The sequence below is a fragment of the Coturnix japonica genome, chromosome 2, assembly GCF_001577835.2.
Source record: "Coturnix japonica isolate 7356 chromosome 2, Coturnix japonica 2.1, whole genome shotgun sequence".
NCBI lineage: Eukaryota > Metazoa > Chordata > Aves > Galliformes > Phasianidae > Coturnix > Coturnix japonica.
The window spans coordinates 115369422-115377735 of NC_029517.1; the positions used below are offsets into that span (position 1 = coordinate 115369422).

General features: G+C 43.7%; 1 protein-coding gene across 7 annotated transcripts in view; it reads left to right on the plus strand.

Moving 5' to 3' along the window:
- Window positions 1-821: 821 nt before the first annotated feature.
- Window positions 822-8314, plus strand: part of MATN2 (matrilin 2) — a 63288-nt gene continuing 55795 nt past the window's right edge. Inside the window, exon 1 of one of the 7 annotated variants that reach the window (XM_015856088.2) lies at window positions 822-1289. The gene's annotated coding sequence lies outside the window, so the exon portion shown is untranslated. Of the gene's footprint in view, window positions 1290-4907; window positions 5030-5219; window positions 5351-8314 lie in introns of those variants that run through there. The other 6 variants (XM_015856090.2, XM_015856096.2, XM_015856095.2 and 3 more) reach the window with 6 other exon arrangements.

The window sequence follows — 8314 nt, forward strand, 5'->3', positions numbered from 1 at the left end:
GGTTGGTTTATGCGCTCTCTTTCTCCTATGCTATGGTCAGAAATATAATCACTCCCGTATCCTTTTATGTAGGCTGTTATGTCAGTTCCATTGCAAATTTTCATCTCTGGAGTGGATAATATCTTGGTCTTACTTGCAATTTGAAGACATCTACAGATTTCTTTTTCTAAATCTAAGGAAGCATTGATTACATTCCTACCAAACTGCCCAGTTTGACAGAGGACTCCAAGGATGTATTTAGTAGCTGCTTATCTGGGGCTGAGTTATATCCTCCCCATTTATATATGTCTATAGTAGGTGCAGAATTTGCAGTCAGGTACCATAAAAAAATATGCCTTGCAAGATGTTGGTTCCTGTGTCTAGGGAGATGTTCCCACACTGTCTCAGTTTACAGCTCAGAGAAATCCAAACAGCAGCCACAGCTATCTAAAGGGAGGCTGGGCTCTGATAAACCAGGATTAGATTCTTTTCAGGGAAGAACTCTGGTATTTGTAAATGATGGCTCCACACCCATGGATTTGACCCAAAATGGTTCTGCGACGTGGCCAGCTTTTCAGCAGAATAGCTCAATAGGGTGTGGAAGGCAGATCTGTGACCTCCTGCCTGCAGCCTGCCTACCTCCAGCAGAACGGGATACCGGAGCAACAGGAGTGCAGCCCCATGGCCTCCCAGCCAGCACATAATAAGTCATTTCAAAGCAAAAAGGCAGTAAACATGGCCAGCAGTAGTTTAAGTGAAGAAATAACATGATATGCAATGTGTATCTTATTTCATTTACTCAAACCTTTCAATCAGGAGTGTTCTGAAGAAGACGCAAAATGTCTCTGTCCTTAGTAGCCAAAACTGGACTTAAGTAATTGGCCTGAGATGAGAACAGCAGGTCGCTTGGAAGGCTGACTGAGCAGCAAGGAGATGAGTCAGGGATGTGGCAGGTCTAGCCAGCAGAGGAGCTGAGGGGCTGCCCTAAGACAGGGAGCTACAGCTTATTCCAGAGGGAATAAGTGCTTTCAGGTCAGCGTGACCAGGAGTAGCAGGGATGAGCCACACAGTTTTTTAGCCCAGAATCTGGGCATCATTCCAGTACCTAAAAATGCATCCTGGTTTTTCAGTTACATTTTGTAGCTTTTGTAGTTATATGTTGCAGATCACCAGTCTAAGACTGCAAATTAAACAACCAATTGGCGGAGCATTATGAAGATTGGTCCTATTTATATCGACGAGATCATTCTTGGCAGCTTCAGACACACACACCTGAGGACAGCAAGGGCAATAAAAGTTCAGGAACAAAGGTGAGAACTGGATGTTAGTTGTAAATATTAATCTTTTGTGAGTTCATGAATTTTTCTACTTGTCAAATTGTTACAAAATTGGAACTGGTTTCATTTCCTTTACTGTATTAGAGCCAAGGATGAAATTAAGTTTATCAGTTACACAGACCAGCCAAAGTTTCCTGCTATTGTATGATCCTGCTTCTTTGCTTCTCATAAAGAAGAAGTAACTTAAGGAAAAGTTCAAAATGCTTTTAATGAAGAAAACTATTAGGTACAGCAGTTTGTTGTTGTGGAGGAAGTACAGCCTCACCTTCACCAAGTGGAGTCACAAGCTGGGAAAATTTTGTGATACAATCCTTGATCACGTGTTTGTGATGTCTATGTACATTCAACATGCAATGTCTTTTCTGGATGTTTTATAGTTTAATTCAGTTTTTAGTACACAGACTGCAAAGTCTCTACTTGATTTTGGGTTTGCTCTCTATAACTTCCTGAAGGGAGGCTGCAGTGAGCTGGGGGTCGGCCTCTTCTCTCGTGTCATTAGTGATAGGACCAGAGAGAATGGTTTCAAGCTACGGCAGGGGAGATTAAGGCTGGACATTAGGAAATATCACTTCTCAGAAAGGGTGGCCAGGCACTGGAATGGACTGCCCAGGGAGGTGGGGGAGTCACCAACCCTGGGGGTGTTCAAGGAAAGACTGGATGTTGTGTTGAGGGACATGGTTTAGTGGGAGCTATTAGTAACGGATGATCTTTTAGGTCTTTTCCAACCTTGGTGATTCTATGATTTTACTTTGCTTTTGAAGCAAAAAAGAGTCTATCCCTTTTATTGTGAGTCTGTAACTTGTCTGAGTTGGAATGGGTTTGGGTTGGACTCAGTTTACTACCCAAACAAGTTTACCACAACTACAAGCTTTACCGAAGAGGTTACTACAGATCTTTGCCATTGCATAGTTTTTCTTTTACTGTGATTTAGCTTCTTCTGTAAAATCTAATCTGACATTTGGATGAATTTTCCAGATATCTGGGGGGTAGGGAAGTTGAGGAATTTTTTTTTACACCACTAGGAAGAAATGACAGTATTTAAGATACTACATAGCTTCAACCAGACAGTAGTATTTTCAAAAAATCTTTCATTCTATGCTTTCAACACAACAAAGTTATCTTTCCTTTCAGACTTTAAAAGGATAGTGGCCTGGTATAAAGCCAAAATATTGGCAAATGCTATTGTCAATGGTTGTATGCAAAAAGCATTTTTTGAAGAGTTTCTGAATAAGAATGCTTAGGCTACACATATAATAGAATATCTGTCATACAAAGTTGTAACCAAAAGAGGCTGAATACCATCCCTGAGGATTTTTTAGGTCACCTCCTCTCTAAATTTTTCCATAATTGTGTGATTTGGTGCATTACTCAAAACACTGATAATGGAACACAGGACTGCTTGGGAAAGTATATCTTGTCAAACTCTTTTTTAATGGGCCTGTGGAATGGATCAGTATGGGTTTGAGTGGAAGCATTATACACTTGGACGTTTCTTAGACACTTCACCTGATACACTATAATACTTTAACTTTGCCTTTGTATTTGACTGTGTCCTAATGTAGGGACAGCATTTCACAAATGAAATAGATTGCAAAACAGCTGATAAATCTCAGCAAAGAGCTCTCAGCAAGTGTTTCAAGAGAAATTCAGCAGGAATCAGCTTTTGACTACACAGTGCTTAAAATTCTTAATCCATTACCTTAAGAAGCATAAATCATCAATAAAAAGGAAAAACAAACAAACAAACAACAACAAAAAGGTCAGGTTACATCTTGTAAGCTATAGGTTATGTCTTGTCTATACCTTAGAGCTGTAAGTAATTCATGCAGAATGTATGGAAAAAGATTGGAGTGGATTAGTGAAGACCTGAAAGAGTCATTAGAGAGTTGGAAAATATGCCATCAAGTGAAAAATTCAGAAAATGCAATGTCTGTAATAACTCAGATATAAGAGGTGACTTAAGGACACTAAATAAGTAAGTACACAGGGAACAAAATTCTAATAACAGGTGTCTTCAATGTAACCAACAAAATTTAACAGAACCCAGTGGCAGAAACCTGAAACTAGAAAAATCAGGCTAGAATCAAGCTGACTTCCTGCTATTCTACATCCCCATCCTTCACATTTGGTAAAGTTTTTAAGAGCTTTTTTTCTTGTTGGCGATTTTTTTTTGAGTAATAAAGAAATGCTCTTGCAAAGCAATTCATAAATATATTTGGGAATGAACTAGTGTTGGAAATTTCTGCCTCTTCTGGTATGTAGAAGCTCTAAAAAAGAATTTGGATCTTTTATTCTAAAACTGATATCTATCTAGGCAAGTTCAGTCACTGTCTACCCTTATGGATGATTGAAAAGCACTCGGAGTCCTCTACACAGCCTGGCAAGTACAGGAATATCCTGGGCAGCAAGAACCAGTCTTATTCTCTTCTCTCACCTTGAAACAGGTCTGGCAACGATGGGAGCTAACACCTACATTTCTTCATGCTCTTTATAAGGCACCAAGTCTTCCAGGAACCATTGTCACAAGTCCAGGTATTTCAGGGCCAGTCTTTCAGGAGTCAAATCTGTTTTAAGGAGATGATATTTTTAAGAAAGCACCAAAACTTCTGAACACATATTTAACTCATATTTCCTTTCCATTTATGCTCAGTTCAGGCTTTGGTTCCTCCTGAACATACCCCTTTATCAAGGTGGGTGACAAGTCAGACTTATCCGGGGACCAGCATGGGAGCAGTGCCACAGCTGGAAGAAAAAATGCTTTCAGTCTGCAAGATTTAATCAACACCAAACTGGCTCATAGTAGCCACAATTCTACCATAACAGCCTTTCAATATCACGACCATTTCAATATGCTAATTTTAACCTTTGGTTTTGTTTTTTTTTCACTACAGTCTAATATTTTCTTGTTTGTGATAGAATCTAACAAAACACTGATCTAGGCCTTTCAGAAATGTGACTTGCTAAAAACTTTGCAAATACTCTATTGCATTCAACACTAAGGCAGTAGGATAAGTAAGAATGGCAGCAGCTGCAAGTAAGGGAGACATGACCTTTAAAACATATTCATATCATAGGGAGCTGACAATTTCCATGCAAATGACAGCACAGGTATAATGCCAGATTTTCTTAAGAGTTCTACTGACTCCGTAACACGCCCAGTGAATAGCAATAGTAGCTATGAGGCACTTAATTTGTATAAAGGAGGCACTTAACTTGTACAAATACATTCTTGGATTCAGGAAAAAAGAGAATAGAAAAAGTAAACGATAATTAAAGATGCTGCAAAACATGGAGAAGTGATAAAGGCAGGATTGTTATCATTAGGCTGTCCTCATCTAACCTGCTTATTTTAGGCAAAAGAAATGCATTAGATCTAATCTACCTGAATATCAGTATAGCATTCCCACAGGAGAAATTATTAGTTTAAATAGGAACTAGGAGAAAAACTGTCAGGTAAGCATGGACTTAGCTAATAATAGGAAAATGGGATGAGAGAGCATATGCTCCTCCTGCAGCATTTTCCCTGAGGGGACTCCTCCAAGCTCGGGCGGCCACACCGCATGATTCACCGGGGACTGTTTGCCTTGGCCCCGGAGGCCCAACGTGCAGGGAATGGGATTTCCATTCCCCGACGTGTCCTTTGGTAGGTTTCCCTGGAAGGCAACGCGAGCCCACACGCCGCCGGCGGAGGCTCCACGTTCCCGTGCTGCAGGGTGAGCCTCGGGGCTGGGGCTGGGGCTGGGGCTGGGCCAGGTCTGACGGCGGCGGGCGAGGGGCTGGTTGGGGGTGAGAAGGGGACACCGAGGCCGGGAGCGGGCCGCTCCTCCCCGGGCAGCCTCTCTGCACCAGGCTGCTCCCTCCCCTGGGGCTTCCTCCGCCCGGGGCTGCCCGGGAGGCGGCGGTTCCCCTCAGCCCGCGGCTCCCGGGGGGGCGGGACGGGGAGCGCTGTCCGGGGCCGCGCTGAGGGGAGGAGGCTTTCACGCTCGCTGCCGGCCGCTGCCCGCCGCCCTGCGGAGCGGCCCCTCATCCCGCAGGTAAGCTCCGCTCTGCCCTGCCCTGTCCTGACGCTCCGGGGAACGGCACAGCCGCTGCTACCCCCGGACCGGGGATCCGTGCGGCGGAGGGACCGGAGGCACCGCCGGGAGAGGGGCGGGCGAGCCGGGGGCTGCGGCGGCGGGCCGAGGGGAGGCAGGGGGACTTGAGGGGTGCGGGGGGCTCAGAGGGAAGGTCCTTCGGAGGGCCGCGATGGAGGGTTTCTTTTAGGAGTGTGTGCTGCTGAGGAAGTTCTTCGGATGCCCTGTTCCCCCGTGCATGTTTTGCTAGCTCGTATAGCATGCACTGTAAGGGGGAAAACTGTATTTTACAACCAGTGCAGACTTATGTATTGCTGTTTCAGAAGACAGTACGTGGAGTGACAGACTGACCATGCCATGGTGCTTGATAGAGTAGGCTCAGAGGGAAGGTTGCAGCCTCCTGATCTGTGTAATACTTCATAGATTCATAGAATGATAGAATGGTTTGGGTTGGAAGGAGCCTTCGAGATAATCTAATTCCAACCCCCTGCTAAAGGTAGGGACCCTCTAGACCAGGTTGCTTACAGCCCCATCCAGCCTAGCCTTGAATACTTCCAGAGAGTAGGCATTCGCCACCATGCTGGGCGACCTGTTCCAGTGCCTCACCACCACCACAGGAAAGAATTTCTTCTTAATATCTAGTCTAAATCTACTCTCTTCCAGTTTAAAAGCATTTTCCCTCATCCTGTTACGACCTGCCCTTATAAGAAGTCCCTCCCCAGCTTTCCTGTAGGACCCTTCAGGTATACTATAAAGTCTCCTCAGAGCCCTCTCCAGGCTGAGGAGCTCCAGCTCTCAGTCTGTCCTCGTAGGGGAGGTGCTCCAGCCCTCTGATCATCTTTGTGGCGCTTCTCTGGACCCACTCAGCATTTCCGTATCCTTCTTAGGTTGTATCACCTGTATCTGTGATAAATGTCCAACCTGTATCTCTTCCTGAATGCCTGTGTTTTTTTTTCCTGACATTGTTCATGGGGTCAGTGATACTGACTGAGATCTGGAAAGGTGGCATGCTGTGTTTTTGCTTTGCTACTCTCAAGCTGACAACATCAGAAGAAACTGGATCCCATAATACATTTGTAGATCAGGAATTTAATAAAATACACATTGGGCTTTTTTAGCAAAGTCCTGAAACTTGAACCAAAATAATTTTTTATCGATACACTGTTCACATAGACTTGGCAGCTTTAAACATCAGATTTTTAAGCTTTTTCCCATGTACTACACACATTAATATAGGTATGTCGTTGAATCGTGGAATCATAGAATGGCTTAAGTTGGAAGGGACCTTAAAGTTCATTCAGTTTCAATTCCACCTTCTTGAAGGGAGCATATAAACAGGAAAAGGAATGGCTTTTTATGAGGGTGGATAGTGATAGGACAAGGGGGAATGGTTTAAAACTGAGACAGGAAAGGTTTAGGTTAGATATTAGGAGGATGTTTTTTACTCAGAGGATGGTGATGAATTGGAACAGGTTGCCCAAGGAGGCTGTGGATGCCCCATCACTGCAGGCATTCAAGGCCAGGCTGGATGTGGCTCTGGGCAGCCTGGTCTGGTGGTTGGTGACCCTGCACGTAGCAGGGGGGTGAAACTGGATGATCATTGTGGTCCTTTTCAATCCATTCTGTGATTCTTTGATTCCTCTGCCATGAGCAGGGTTGCCTGCCGCTAGATTACACCTCCCAGGGCCCTGTCCAGCCTGGCCTCAAACACCTTTAGGTATCCACAGCTTCTCTGTGCAACCTGTGCCTGCACCTCACTGCCCTCTATGTGAAGAATTTCTTACTAACATCTAAGCTAATTTTCCACTCTTTTAATTTAAAGCTATTCCCCCTTGTCCTATCACTACTACACCATGTAAAAACTCAGTCCCCTTCCTGCTAAGCTCCCTTCAAGTACTGGAATTAAACTTTATTTTATATCCTAAGGAAAGGTAGCACTTAATTTCACAGCGCTGAGACCCTACACTCTGCCGGCAATATTTATACAATTATTTTACGTGAATCTTTCCATTGACTTCACTGGGATTTCTCACAAACAAACCCACACAATTTAGAGCTTATGAGCTGGGACCCAGCTGTAACAGTAAAGATGTTTTAATCAGTTCACGTGAACTAGGGAAAAGCCAATCAGATCTAAATACTCTCCTATGACTTATAAATTGTCTCCATGGGACGGTAAAGCACTATCCTCTGCTATTTAATTAAAATCTGGACATCATTAACAAGCCCTTTTTATATAGTGTACTCATTGTTAGGTTGTGTTTTCACTGTGAGTAAGGAGTATTGGGGACGGAGTGTGTTCTATCCCCAAATTACTGTTTTACACTAGTGCTGGTGCTGAGGTCAGTGTGGGTTTGCAAATATGTTTTAGAACTACGGTGTCTTCTTTTTTTATTAAGAAAAACTTTCTGTTTGCAGTTAGTCACAGTCCATTATGGTCTTCACAGAGACAAAACTCAGCAGCTCACATACATATTGGATGTCATATAATATGTGGTTTCAGATAAATACCTACTCAGAGCTGTAAAAGTGAGATTTCTCAGTTTTGCCGCACCAGTCATCTGCGAACTTAATGGAAACTCTGATGTCTAGATCCGATTCAGAACCAGAAATGCACATAAGTCTGCCCCTAAAGAACACGATAATAAAAAGGTCTATTGTCCAAGTGGCAGCTGAAGGAATTGTAACACAGAGATAGATGCTGTCATTAAGTGAAAATTCCCAGTGCTGGAGTTTTCTGTCTGACCACTGGAAACTATGTGGTGTGAACCATACTGTGGGGGCACTGTTTTACAACATCACTGTTGACTTTTGTATAACGTGACATTATGAAATCACAGAATCACAGAATGACCCGGGTTGGAAGGGACCTCAAGGATCATGTAGTTCCAACCCCCCTGCCTGGCAGGGCCACCAAACATACAC